Below are 14548 nucleotides of genomic sequence, written 5' to 3' on the forward strand. Positions count from 1 at the left end.
CACAATAACAACTAACTCTAGATCAAGGGTAGGGTAATTGATTTCATAAGGTTTCAATTGTCGTGACGACAGGTGCGGAGGTCAAACATTCCTTTAACATCTGGAAAGCTTCTTCACATTTCTCACTCCACTTGAATTTCGATTCCTTTTTCAACAAGTTGGTCCTTGGTTTTTCTTTGTTCGAAAATCTTTCACAAACTCCCTATAATAGTCAGCTAGGCCTAGGAAACTTCGGATATCAGACACGTTCCTTTGGAGTTGGTCACTCACTCACAACTTGATTCTTAGTAGGATCTACAGAAACTCCTTCTACTCAGCTTTCTCTTTCTAGTGATCCTCATTACGGCTTTCATGGATGTATAACTCTTGGGCTTAAATCTTAGCACTTTCACTAATTCATACATTACCATCTTTTCAAGACAACAAATGATTTCTAACGATCCTGGATCACTCAAATTTTCTCTTAAATTTACTCCCTTACGTAACATAGCTCTCAATCAATTTAGTCCTTTACTTTTCCGTCGGTGTCACTTATACACATATGACTTCAAGATTTGTATACTTCATTTAATAAAACTAGATTCTTTCTAAGCGTCTCCAAGTAATTCTCAAGTGTTTGTCATGCTCTTTCTCATTCCTTGAACAAATCGGGATATCATCAATAACATAATATCGAACTTAATTCGAAATTCGTAGAAAATCTTATCCATCAAATCCATAATTATGGTAGGTGCATTGGTTAACCCAAAAGACATTATTCTAAACCCATAATGACAATAACGAGTCCTAATGAGGTCTTAGTCCCTTATCAGCTATCCTCAATTGGTGATACTTCAAACACAAATCAGTCTTCGAGAACACACTCGCCCAATTCATTGATCCAATATGTCATCTATTCTAGGCAAATGATACTTGGAGTTTAGCTCCCTAAATTCGATGCATAATTCCATACTCTTATCTTTCTCCTTAATAAACAACACATGAGCTCCTCACGGTGACGCACTAGGCCTAACATACTCCTTAACGAAACAACTATTGCGATTGTGTCCTAATTAGATCATTTATAGGTGTCGTTTCAGGATTTAACTCTATAGTGAACTCAAATGCTCTAGCTGGTAACATACTTGCAATTTCACTCGGAAACACATCAATGAATCCACTCACAATGGCAATTACATCCTTGATTTCCACTCCAACTTCTTTACCCACTTCTAACACACTGCAGAAAAATAGTTCACACTCCTTATTCATCAAGTCCTCACTTGCATTACAGAAAAAAAAACTAAAGGTTTTTGGACTTCTCAAAACATCTATACGAGGTCAATCTTCCAATATGGTTCCTTAAATTTACTTTCTGAATTCCACAGTACGTCTATCTTAGCCTTGTACAAATTTAGCCAATCCCATCACGAGGTTTATCAATTATTGTGCCTTTTGCTTTCTCATTAAAGGAGTTTCCTTAAGGCAGTAACAACGAAGCCCAATTGAATATCTCAACAGCGCTAAGTCTAACCCCATTTTCTCTCCACCATAAATCAGCCTCATCTTCCAAGTACAGTACAACTTGACCCACTCTCCTGTTCTCAAGACAGTTCACATCCCCAAACAGTTTCTCAAACTCTCTAACCCAGTTCTCTAAAAAGGTAGGATCAGCTTGCTTCTTAAAGTATGGTGGCTTAACTTTGGTTAGTCTCTCAAACATGTCCCCAGTAGAATCAGGACGCTCAGTTCTCTCTTCAGCCAGTCTTCCCGCCAAAAGGCGAATAGTAGCAACTAACTCACTATTGCTTGACATTCTAGTGTGCGACCTAAAATAACTCATATGTCCCCTCTACGAAAGAAATTTAGATTTGATCATAGAAATCGCATCAACAAACACTTATTCAAGAATGTACACCAATAATAGAGCAATCATCGTCACTCATTCAAGAAAATATCCCCATCAAGGACATACAATTTGAAAACCAATGAATGGAAGTTCAATCACAACAAATAAGTAATAATATTCCCATTCGGGTGCCCAAAATAAACTCATGATCATTTGGATTATCAATAATCTAACTCTATTCCTCAAAAGAATGTTAATAACAATTTCTAAACCATAATAACACACTTGTCCTCAAATTAACATAAAGGTTCTATGACACAAACATAAACTATTGTTGGCGAATAATGGAATTCTCAAACTGGAAATGAATACTTTAACTTCTATTGCTAACTCTATAAAGGTTTATTACATCCTTGAAAATAATAAAGAACATTTCAAACTTCAATAAACTTTAACTTTAAACTGTTGTAGCTTCGCTACTTATTCTTTAAAACATAAAAGAGCTAATTAACTATTTATGACTTCAAAATATTTGTGGCCTCTTGCCTATCCATTGCTCCTGAAACTTGCGGAGTGAAATTTAGATCTCAAAATCATCAAACTCTTCTCCAGGGTCTTCATCTTCTTCCATATCTTTATCTTGATTAGGCTCACTTGCCACCTCCTGTTCACTTTCGAGCTATGCATCTGAATCACTAGAAATTCAATGGTTGGCTCATGGGCCACTAGGTTAGGATTCTCTGCCTCAACACCTACATTCTCATTCTCCACAGCAACATCATTTTCTTCTAGGTCATTATTTACACTTATTCCCATAGGTTCTTCTGTAACGGCATCCCAAGCATGATTCCCTATGTCTTTACCCTTATTAATCCACTTTCTGCTACCTCAATAGTGGTGGTCATAATCTCTGAGTCGCATCTCGAACTACCATCCTAGTGCCATACTTAGCCGAATTTGGTGTTCCATAATGAGAATGCATGTCTTTAAACATATATTTGAGTCCTAGGTATGACATTTGGTTAGGTAAGCAATGAACAATAGTGGATTCTATGATATCTTTTCTCGTTAAGGTGGGTTGGTCTTGTATCTTAGCAAAATAATCATATCCAAACACGACTTGGAATCCTATGGTGGTGTACTTGGAAAGCCACATTTTATTCCTAAAAGAAACAACTTAAAGTCTCACTAACAATTTCCCAACCAAACCATAACCAAAGTTCAATAAAACGATAAGTTTGGTGGAATCAAACAATTTCTATGCACATTTAAATGCAACACTTAAACATTTAGCATATGCACGTAACAATTAACTTCTTATGCTAGCAATTAACTACTAATGCACATATAATTCTATCCTATATGCCCTTTCCTATATTACCCATCTCTCATAATAAATCATAATAGGTCAAACATTGAAGAATTTTAAAGAATAAAATAAGAAAATTTAGTAAAATTTTTTTTTTTATTAAACGAATAAATAAAGAACTTTTTTTTTTATTATTATTTTTTTTTTATTTTTTTTTTATTTTTTTTATATGTATATATTTCGGATATATTTAATTAAATTCGAAAAGAAAAAGAACGTACTTAATTCGAATAAACGCAAAGTTTAAAATAAATAAGTTAATTTCGAACTTAAATAAGAAATATTAATATATACTTTCAAACAAATAAAATTAATTTGGTCCCCCAAAAAAAAGTACCAATTTTTGAACACTATAATACGTAGAAGCTCGATTTTTAAGAAATTGATTTTAAATTACTAGATAGTTAGGCGCCTAAAATTTATTAAAGTAAAACCTTAGCTTCTAGATACCACTTTGTAACACCCCGACAATTCCCTCTTTTCTAAAATAACCTTTTAATATAAAACGTAGAGAATTATCAAGGCATTATCGCCCGTGTGAAAACGTTACGGCTTATTCAGAATTTTGCAGCGGAAAACATAAAAATAACTTTTAGGTTCATAAATAATCTATTACATATTAGGTCCGAACCAATTAACTGAATTAAGGAAATACGAATAGTACGACAAATTTCAAATCCAAGTTAACAAATTAAATCACTTAATTAAACGAATAGAACTACAAGCTCTCTAATCCCGATCCCAATGATGCATCATCTTCAAACCTGTAGATGGGCAACGCTTATTGATCCTTAGAGACTGCTCACCAAAGATGGGTCATCACAGGATCAATAAGGCATAGCCATGATCAACACACACAAACAAAGCACGTAATCAGCAAAGCTGAGTACTACATATTAAAACAACAACAATCCTAGCATGATACTATCAAACCAACAACCCTAACATGATACTAATAAATATAAGTAAGGACAGACAAAACATAATAATTTGACGACTATACTTGACTAGACTAAGCTAGGCTTAATAACCATAATATTATTTTAGTTGAAATAGACAATGGACCGAGTTGACCATCCAGAAGTCTTCACTAAGGAAGACGAGGTACGGGCGCGACTCCGTAACCTCATTGACCTGCGATATCGAGGAACGTTTAAATAAAAATAGGACACGGTGATCAATCCGGTCCCAGAAAAGGCCATGGGCTACCACCATGAACCCCAACTCCTGTTTGTCCGTCACTTCAGACGTGCACAGTCTAAAGCTATTGCTATTCAGTTTCACTTTACATGATTTATAAATTGAGATTCCGTTATGACTCAACCATTACATAAGACAGACAATTCACATTTGTTCACAACTGTTTTTATCTTGGAATTAAGTAAGTGATCATAAAAGCATCAATCAAGACTCATTCCAACTTAACCAACCTTTCCTTTAACCATGAGCAACCCTGTATATGGGCATAAAGTTTCAACTTACTAAACAAGGTCCTCCGCCCTTATAAAGTAGTGAAAAGATAGAAAGGGAACAACGACCAATCGATCCAACCCAATCATATAGAATAATCTAGTGTTCCCAACCAACATGTTTGTATCAAACATCCATACTAACATGTTACAGTTCTTATAGTGCAAAATACGTTCAATAGGTTTGCCCAACAGTATTAAACATGCACATTCAATATAACCCAGTTCGTCCATAATATCAACATCACCAAGTTCAACAATAATATCAACATAACCAAGTTTAACAACAAGATTCAACATGGTTTCAACAATTAGCACACATTCCAAGCACACAGGTATGTACGTACCTTGTGTAAACAAACTGATAGGCCACTTTAACACTTTCAAAAGTTGCCTAAAGAGAATTCTCCACCTAACAACAACCAATATAGACTCATATCAATTCATATTGAATTTTCAGCAACATTAGGGAGCTTCAAACCCTTCTTAAACATAATTAGAACGTTTCCCAATATCAAAACTTGAATATTTAATTTCCTAGCATCATAATTATTATATTAATTATTGAAATTCGTTGAAAACTCTTCAAAGCATCATACTTTAAATTCCAGCAATATAACTAATTTCAAACTACCCCAAACCATAATTAACATGTTTGAAATCATAAAAACAATAACTTTAATAACTTATAATCATCCTACTATGATTTTAAAACTATTAAAACTTAAAATTCATGCTTTAATAATTAAAATTCTTATTTCAATCCAATTATATAATCTGAAAATTAAATTATTAATTAATCAAAATATATAATCTGAAAATTCATAGCTTAATCATAAAAATCATAAATTTAATTCAAGAAACATAAATTAAATTATTAAAACGTAATTAAAAACAATAATTTAGCTTAGGGTTCAAGAAACAACCAAAAGAGGAGAAAGGAGTTGCTGGCGGGCGGCAGGGCGCGGCAGCGGCGGTGGTTAGGCGAGCCAGGAGACGCGGCTGGCGCGTAGTGGTTGCGGATGGGCTGGTTGCCGAAGGTGGTGATGGCCAGCGTGGAGTAGTGACGAAACAGAGAGGAGAGAGAACGACGCCGACGAAATAGATGGACGGTGGAGGAAGCCGGGCGTCGGAGGAGAGCAGCGACGGCGGCTGCTGCTGCTCGGCGTCGGTTGTGGTTGCGTGCGACTGCAGTGTTTCGCACAAACAGGAATTTTGAGTGAGGGGAGCAAGGAAACGAAAGGGAAGAAAGAAAGAACGAAGCAAGAGAGAGAGAGAGAGAGAGAGAGAGAGAGAGAGAGAGAGAGAGAGAGAGAGAGAGAGAGAGATTACCGGCGTGAAGGCTGCGGTGAGGGTGGTCGCCGGTGAGTGGTGACGGCGGCCGTGAACAACAATGGAGGCTTGAGAGTGGTTTTCACGTGAATGTTGAAAGAGAGAGAGAAGGGTTTGATTTCTTGTTTTTGCTTTTTACGTGAAATTGAAAGAGAAGGGAGTAATTATTTTTTTGGGTTTTATTATTTGGGCTTCACCCAATTGGGCTAGAATTAGGATTTAGATTTAGTATTTGAATCCAAAATCGGTTATGATTGTTTTCTAAATTTAATTGTGTTTTCGTAATTCAAATTCTTTCAACATCAATTCTAAAATTATTTTTGATTTCATAAATCATTGAAATATTTAAAATGTATAAAAATAAATATTCGTAAATTACATATTTATTTCTGAAATTCGTAAATTCTATTTAAATATAATTAACTATACATTAAAATATATTAATAAAATGTATAAAATTACGGGGGATTACAATCTACCCCTCTTAAAAGAAGTTTCGTCCCGAAACTTGACCCGAAAATTCACACATTTTTCAAAAGTTTTCAACTTATTCCTATTGGAGAAGTACTTGTGCCACTCATGTGCACTCTTTTGCCAACTTAAAGTTACTTGTAATATTCACGAACACATTTTCTTATGCGGAGAATCTATGTACTTTGCATCAGCATGAATAAGTTGCTAAAAATAAGCATAAAAATGCATATAAATACCATAAAAATAGGTAAAAAGCGCGAATTTCTATCGCATTCTACCCCCCTTAAAGAAAACGAGTTACGCCCTCGTAACTCATCTCAAGGAATAACTTTGGATATTTCTACTTCATCGAATCATTTCCCCAACGCTATATTTCCACTAAAATCGTAGCAAGTGGGATTTCTACACTTCTTTCCACACAATGCCTCAATAGGTGGTATCTTAAAGCTCACATAGTAACTATTGTTGCAAGAAATTCAATCGAATTTAGATGGTCTTCCCAATTACCCTTAAAGTCAACAACACAGGATCTCAACATATTTTCCGTTAGTAATCTCAGTTTGTCCATCGATCGCAGGTGGAAAGCAGTACTCATTTTCAATGTCGCCCCCAAGATTCACTAGACCTTTTTGCCAAAGCTTCAGACTTTTATGGTGAGGATCTCAAATGTTGCCCCATAAAGATAATGTCTCCAAATCATTCAAAGTGAACACAATAACAACTAACTCTAGATCAAGGGTAGGGTAATTGATTTCATAAGGTTTCAATTGTCGTGACGACAGGTGCGGAGGTCAAACATTCCTTTAACATCTGGAAAGCTTCTTCACATTTCTCACTCCACTTGAATTTCGATTCCTTTTTCAACAAGTTGGTCCTTGGTTTTTCTTTGTTCGAAAATCTTTCACAAACTCCCTATAATAGTCAGCTAGGCCTAGGAAACTTCGGATATCAGACACGTTCCTTTGGAGTTGGTCACTCACTCACAACTTGATTCTTAGTAGGATCTACAGAAACTCCTTCTACTCAGCTTTCTCTTTCTAGTGATCCTCATTACGGCTTTCATGGATGTATAACTCTTGGGCTTAAATCTTAGCACTTTCACTAATTCATACATTACCATCTTTTCAAGACAACAAATGATTTCTAACGATCCTGGATCACTCAAATTTTCTCTTAAATTTACTCCCTTACGTAACATAGCTCTCAATCAATTTAGTCCTTTACTTTTCCGTCGGTGTCACTTATACACATATGACTTCAAGATTTGTATACTTCATTTAATAAAACTAGATTCTTTCTAAGCGTCTCCAAGTAATTCTCAAGTGTTTGTCATGCTCTTTCTCATTCCTTGAACAAATCGGGATATCATCAATAACATAATATCGAACTTAATTCGAAATTCGTAGAAAATCTTATCCATCAAATCCATAATTATGGTAGGTGCATTGGTTAACCCAAAAGACATTATTCTAAACCCATAATGACAATAACGAGTCCTAATGAGGTCTTAGTCCCTTATCAGCTATCCTCAATTGGTGATACTTCAAACACAAATCAGTCTTCGAGAACACACTCGCCCAATTCATTGATCCAATATGTCATCTATTCTAGGCAAATGATACTTGGAGTTTAGCTCCCTAAATTCGATGCATAATTCCATACTCTTATCTTTCTCCTTAATAAACAACACATGAGCTCCTCACGGTGACGCACTAGGCCTAACATACTCCTTAACGAAACAACTATTGCGATTGTGTCCTAATTAGATCATTTATAGGTGTCGTTTCAGGATTTAACTCTATAGTGAACTCAAATGCTCTAGCTGGTAACATACTTGCAATTTCACTCGGAAACACATCAATGAATCCACTCACAATGGCAATTACATCCTTGATTTCCACTCCAACTTCTTTACCCACTTCTAACACACTGCAGAAAAATAGTTCACACTCCTTATTCATCAAGTCCTCACTTGCATTACAGAAAAAAAAACTAAAGGTTTTTGGACTTCTCAAAACATCTATACGAGGTCAATCTTCCAATATGGTTCCTTAAATTTACTTTCTGAATTCCACAGTACGTCTATCTTAGCCTTGTACAAATTTAGCCAATCCCATCACGAGGTTTATCAATTATTGTGCCTTTTGCTTTCTCATTAAAGGAGTTTCCTTAAGGCAGTAACAACGAAGCCCAATTGAATATCTCAACAGCGCTAAGTCTAACCCCATTTTCTCTCCACCATAAATCAGCCTCATCTTCCAAGTACAGTACAACTTGACCCACTCTCCTGTTCTCAAGACAGTTCACATCCCCAAACAGTTTCTCAAACTCTCTAACCCAGTTCTCTAAAAAGGTAGGATCAGCTTGCTTCTTAAAGTATGGTGGCTTAACTTTGGTTAGTCTCTCAAACATGTCCCCAGTAGAATCAGGACGCTCAGTTCTCTCTTCAGCCAGTCTTCCCGCCAAAAGGCGAATAGTAGCAACTAACTCACTATTGCTTGACATTCTAGTGTGCGACCTAAAATAACTCATATGTCCCCTCTACGAAAGAAATTTAGATTTGATCATAGAAATCGCATCAACAAACACTTATTCAAGAATGTACACCAATAATAGAGCAATCATCGTCACTCATTCAAGAAAATATCCCCATCAAGGACATACAATTTGAAAACCAATGAATGGAAGTTCAATCACAACAAATAAGTAATAATATTCCCATTCGGGTGCCCAAAATAAACTCATGATCATTTGGATTATCAATAATCTAACTCTATTCCTCAAAAGAATGTTAATAACAATTTCTAAACCATAATAACACACTTGTCCTCAAATTAACATAAAGGTTCTATGACACAAACATAAACTATTGTTGGCGAATAATGGAATTCTCAAACTGGAAATGAATACTTTAACTTCTATTGCTAACTCTATAAAGGTTTATTACATCCTTGAAAATAATAAAGAACATTTCAAACTTCAATAAACTTTAACTTTAAACTGTTGTAGCTTCGCTACTTATTCTTTAAAACATAAAAGAGCTAATTAACTATTTATGACTTCAAAATATTTGTGGCCTCTTGCCTATCCATTGCTCCTGAAACTTGCGGAGTGAAATTTAGATCTCAAAATCATCAAACTCTTCTCCAGGGTCTTCATCTTCTTCCATATCTTTATCTTGATTAGGCTCACTTGCCACCTCCTGTTCACTTTCGAGCTATGCATCTGAATCACTAGAAATTCAATGGTTGGCTCATGGGCCACTAGGTTAGGATTCTCTGCCTCAACACCTACATTCTCATTCTCCACAGCAACATCATTTTCTTCTAGGTCATTATTTACACTTATTCCCATAGGTTCTTCTGTAACGGCATCCCAAGCATGATTCCCTATGTCTTTACCCTTATTAATCCACTTTCTGCTACCTCAATAGTGGTGGTCATAATCTCTGAGTCGCATCTCGAACTACCATCCTAGTGCCATACTTAGCCGAATTTGGTGTTCCATAATGAGAATGCATGTCTTTAAACATATATTTGAGTCCTAGGTATGACATTTGGTTAGGTAAGCAATGAACAATAGTGGATTCTATGATATCTTTTCTCGTTAAGGTGGGTTGGTCTTGTATCTTAGCAAAATAATCATATCCAAACACGACTTGGAATCCTATGGTGGTGTACTTGGAAAGCCACATTTTATTCCTAAAAGAAACAACTTAAAGTCTCACTAACAATTTCCCAACCAAACCATAACCAAAGTTCAATAAAACGATAAGTTTGGTGGAATCAAACAATTTCTATGCACATTTAAATGCAACACTTAAACATTTAGCATATGCACGTAACAATTAACTTCTTATGCTAGCAATTAACTACTAATGCACATATAATTCTATCCTATATGCCCTTTCCTATATTACCCATCTCTCATAATAAATCATAATAGGTCAAACATTGAAGAATTTTAAAGAATAAAATAAGAAAATTTAGTAAAATTTTTTTTTTTATTAAACGAATAAATAAAGAACTTTTTTTTTTATTATTATTTTTTTTTTATTTTTTTTTTATTTTTTTTATATGTATATATTTCGGATATATTTAATTAAATTCGAAAAGAAAAAGAACGTACTTAATTCGAATAAACGCAAAGTTTAAAATAAATAAGTTAATTTCGAACTTAAATAAGAAATATTAATATATACTTTCAAACAAATAAAATTAATTTGGTCCCCCAAAAAAAAGTACCAATTTTTGAACACTATAATACGTAGAAGCTCGATTTTTAAGAAATTGATTTTAAATTACTAGATAGTTAGGCGCCTAAAATTTATTAAAGTAAAACCTTAGCTTCTAGATACCACTTTGTAACACCCCGACAATTCCCTCTTTTCTAAAATAACCTTTTAATATAAAACGTAGAGAATTATCAAGGCATTATCGCCCGTGTGAAAACGTTACGGCTTATTCAGAATTTTGCAGCGGAAAACATAAAAATAACTTTTAGGTTCATAAATAATCTATTACATATTAGGTCCGAACCAATTAACTGAATTAAGGAAATACGAATAGTACGACAAATTTCAAATCCAAGTTAACAAATTAAATCACTTAATTAAACGAATAGAACTACAAGCTCTCTAATCCCGATCCCAATGATGCATCATCTTCAAACCTGTAGATGGGCAACGCTTATTGATCCTTAGAGACTGCTCACCAAAGATGGGTCATCACAGGATCAATAAGGCATAGCCATGATCAACACACACAAACAAAGCACGTAATCAGCAAAGCTGAGTACTACATATTAAAACAACAACAATCCTAGCATGATACTATCAAACCAACAACCCTAACATGATACTAATAAATATAAGTAAGGACAGACAAAACATAATAATTTGACGACTATACTTGACTAGACTAAGCTAGGCTTAATAACCATAATATTATTTTAGTTGAAATAGACAATGGACCGAGTTGACCATCCAGAAGTCTTCACTAAGGAAGACGAGGTACGGGCGCGACTCCGTAACCTCATTGACCTGCGATATCGAGGAACGTTTAAATAAAAATAGGACACGGTGATCAATCCGGTCCCAGAAAAGGCCATGGGCTACCACCATGAACCCCAACTCCTGTTTGTCCGTCACTTCAGACGTGCACAGTCTAAAGCTATTGCTATTCAGTTTCACTTTACATGATTTATAAATTGAGATTCCGTTATGACTCAACCATTACATAAGACAGACAATTCACATTTGTTCACAACTGTTTTTATCTTGGAATTAAGTAAGTGATCATAAAAGCATCAATCAAGACTCATTCCAACTTAACCAACCTTTCCTTTAACCATGAGCAACCCTGTATATGGGCATAAAGTTTCAACTTACTAAACAAGGTCCTCCGCCCTTATAAAGTAGTGAAAAGATAGAAAGGGAACAACGACCAATCGATCCAACCCAATCATATAGAATAATCTAGTGTTCCCAACCAACATGTTTGTATCAAACATCCATACTAACATGTTACAGTTCTTATAGTGCAAAATACGTTCAATAGGTTTGCCCAACAGTATTAAACATGCACATTCAATATAACCCAGTTCGTCCATAATATCAACATCACCAAGTTCAACAATAATATCAACATAACCAAGTTTAACAACAAGATTCAACATGGTTTCAACAATTAGCACACATTCCAAGCACACAGGTATGTACGTACCTTGTGTAAACAAACTGATAGGCCACTTTAACACTTTCAAAAGTTGCCTAAAGAGAATTCTCCACCTAACAACAACCAATATAGACTCATATCAATTCATATTGAATTTTCAGCAACATTAGGGAGCTTCAAACCCTTCTTAAACATAATTAGAACGTTTCCCAATATCAAAACTTGAATATTTAATTTCCTAGCATCATAATTATTATATTAATTATTGAAATTCGTTGAAAACTCTTCAAAGCATCATACTTTAAATTCCAGCAATATAACTAATTTCAAACTACCCCAAACCATAATTAACATGTTTGAAATCATAAAAACAATAACTTTAATAACTTATAATCATCCTACTATGATTTTAAAACTATTAAAACTTAAAATTCATGCTTTAATAATTAAAATTCTTATTTCAATCCAATTATATAATCTGAAAATTAAATTATTAATTAATCAAAATATATAATCTGAAAATTCATAGCTTAATCATAAAAATCATAAATTTAATTCAAGAAACATAAATTAAATTATTAAAACGTAATTAAAAACAATAATTTAGCTTAGGGTTCAAGAAACAACCAAAAGAGGAGAAAGGAGTTGCTGGCGGGCGGCAGGGCGCGGCAGCGGCGGTGGTTAGGCGAGCCAGGAGACGCGGCTGGCGCGTAGTGGTTGCGGATGGGCTGGTTGCCGAAGGTGGTGATGGCCAGCGTGGAGTAGTGACGAAACAGAGAGGAGAGAGAACGACGCCGACGAAATAGATGGACGGTGGAGGAAGCCGGGCGTCGGAGGAGAGCAGCGACGGCGGCTGCTGCTGCTCGGCGTCGGTTGTGGTTGCGTGCGACTGCAGTGTTTCGCACAAACAGGAATTTTGAGTGAGGGGAGCAAGGAAACGAAAGGGAAGAAAGAAAGAACGAAGCAAGAGAGAGAGAGAGAGAGAGAGAGAGAGAGAGAGAGAGAGAGAGAGAGAGAGAGAGATTACCGGCGTGAAGGCTGCGGTGAGGGTGGTCGCCGGTGAGTGGTGACGGCGGCCGTGAACAACAATGGAGGCTTGAGAGTGGTTTTCACGTGAATGTTGAAAGAGAGAGAGAAGGGTTTGATTTCTTGTTTTTGCTTTTTACGTGAAATTGAAAGAGAAGGGAGTAATTATTTTTTTGGGTTTTATTATTTGGGCTTCACCCAATTGGGCTAGAATTAGGATTTAGATTTAGTATTTGAATCCAAAATCGGTTATGATTGTTTTCTAAATTTAATTGTGTTTTCGTAATTCAAATTCTTTCAACATCAATTCTAAAATTATTTTTGATTTCATAAATCATTGAAATATTTAAAATGTATAAAAATAAATATTCGTAAATTACATATTTATTTCTGAAATTCGTAAATTCTATTTAAATATAATTAACTATACATTAAAATATATTAATAAAATGTATAAAATTACGGGGGATTACAGCAGTTGGAGCGAATCAAGGAAAAGATTTACAAGGAAAAGAGACGGATTTCAAGTTCCACATGGATGGAAGTTTGAGGTACAAGGGAATGTGGTGCATACCTCAAAAGAGTGAGGAATTGAAAGAGAAACTAATGAGAGAAGACCACAATATGTCATACTCTGTGCTCCTAGGAGGTGACAAGCTTTATAAGTTCTGAAGAAGATCTGTTGGTGACTTAGGATGAAGAATGAAGTGGCAGATTTTGTGGCTAAGTGTTTGACTTGTCAGAAAGTCAAGATTGAGCATAGGAGACCACAAGGAAAGATTCAACCATTAGAGATCCCATGTTAGAAGTGAGACTGTATATCAATGGACTTCATCACTTGTTTGCCTAAGCCAAATGTTGAAAATTACACCATTTGGGTTGTGGTGGATTCGTTGACCAAGTCGGCAGTGTTCATACCAATGAAGGAGACTTGAAAAATGGAGTAACTTGCTAAAGTTTACATCAAATATGTTGTGAGACTACATGGTGTTCCTAAGGATATCGTTTCAGGTAGAGATTTGAGGTTTCTTTCAAACTTCTGGAAGAGCATTCAAAAGAACTTTGGTACGACATTGAAAATGAGCACATCGTTCCATCCAACAACAGATGGACAAATTGAGAGGATAATTCATACGCTTTGTAATCCCCGTATATTTATAAAGTTTATTAATATATTTTTACGTATAATTAATTATATTTAAATTATATTGGTGAATTTTAGTAAAATAAATAAATAATATATATATATATATTTATTTAATGTATATTTATTTTATTCAAATGCATTTTAAATATTTTAAAGATTTATGAAATCAAACATTTTTAGAATCATAATTCGAAAGCGATTTAAACATAAAAACACATCGGTTTTGGA

General features: G+C 34.9%; 2 long non-coding RNA genes across 2 annotated transcripts; both read right to left on the minus strand.

Annotated features, from left to right (window-relative positions):
* Window positions 1-2742: 2742 nt before the first annotated feature.
* On the minus strand, window positions 2743-6323 carry LOC130467158 (uncharacterized). Its single transcript, XR_008927317.1, has 4 exons — window positions 5999-6323; window positions 5593-5854; window positions 5014-5078; window positions 2743-3995 (listed from the first exon to the last, which is right to left on the minus strand). It is a non-coding gene; the product is annotated as an uncharacterized lncRNA (long non-coding RNA).
* A 3601-nt stretch (window positions 6324-9924) lies between these two features.
* LOC130467159 (uncharacterized) lies at window positions 9925-13499 on the minus strand. Its single transcript, XR_008927318.1, has 4 exons — window positions 13175-13499; window positions 12775-13036; window positions 12196-12260; window positions 9925-11177 (listed from the first exon to the last, which is right to left on the minus strand). It is a non-coding gene; the product is annotated as an uncharacterized lncRNA (long non-coding RNA).
* Between the last annotated feature and the right edge of the window lie 1049 nt (window positions 13500-14548).

Source organism: Spinacia oleracea, chromosome 2 (assembly GCF_020520425.1).
Source record: "Spinacia oleracea cultivar Varoflay chromosome 2, BTI_SOV_V1, whole genome shotgun sequence".
Lineage (NCBI taxonomy): Eukaryota > Viridiplantae > Streptophyta > Magnoliopsida > Caryophyllales > Amaranthaceae > Spinacia > Spinacia oleracea.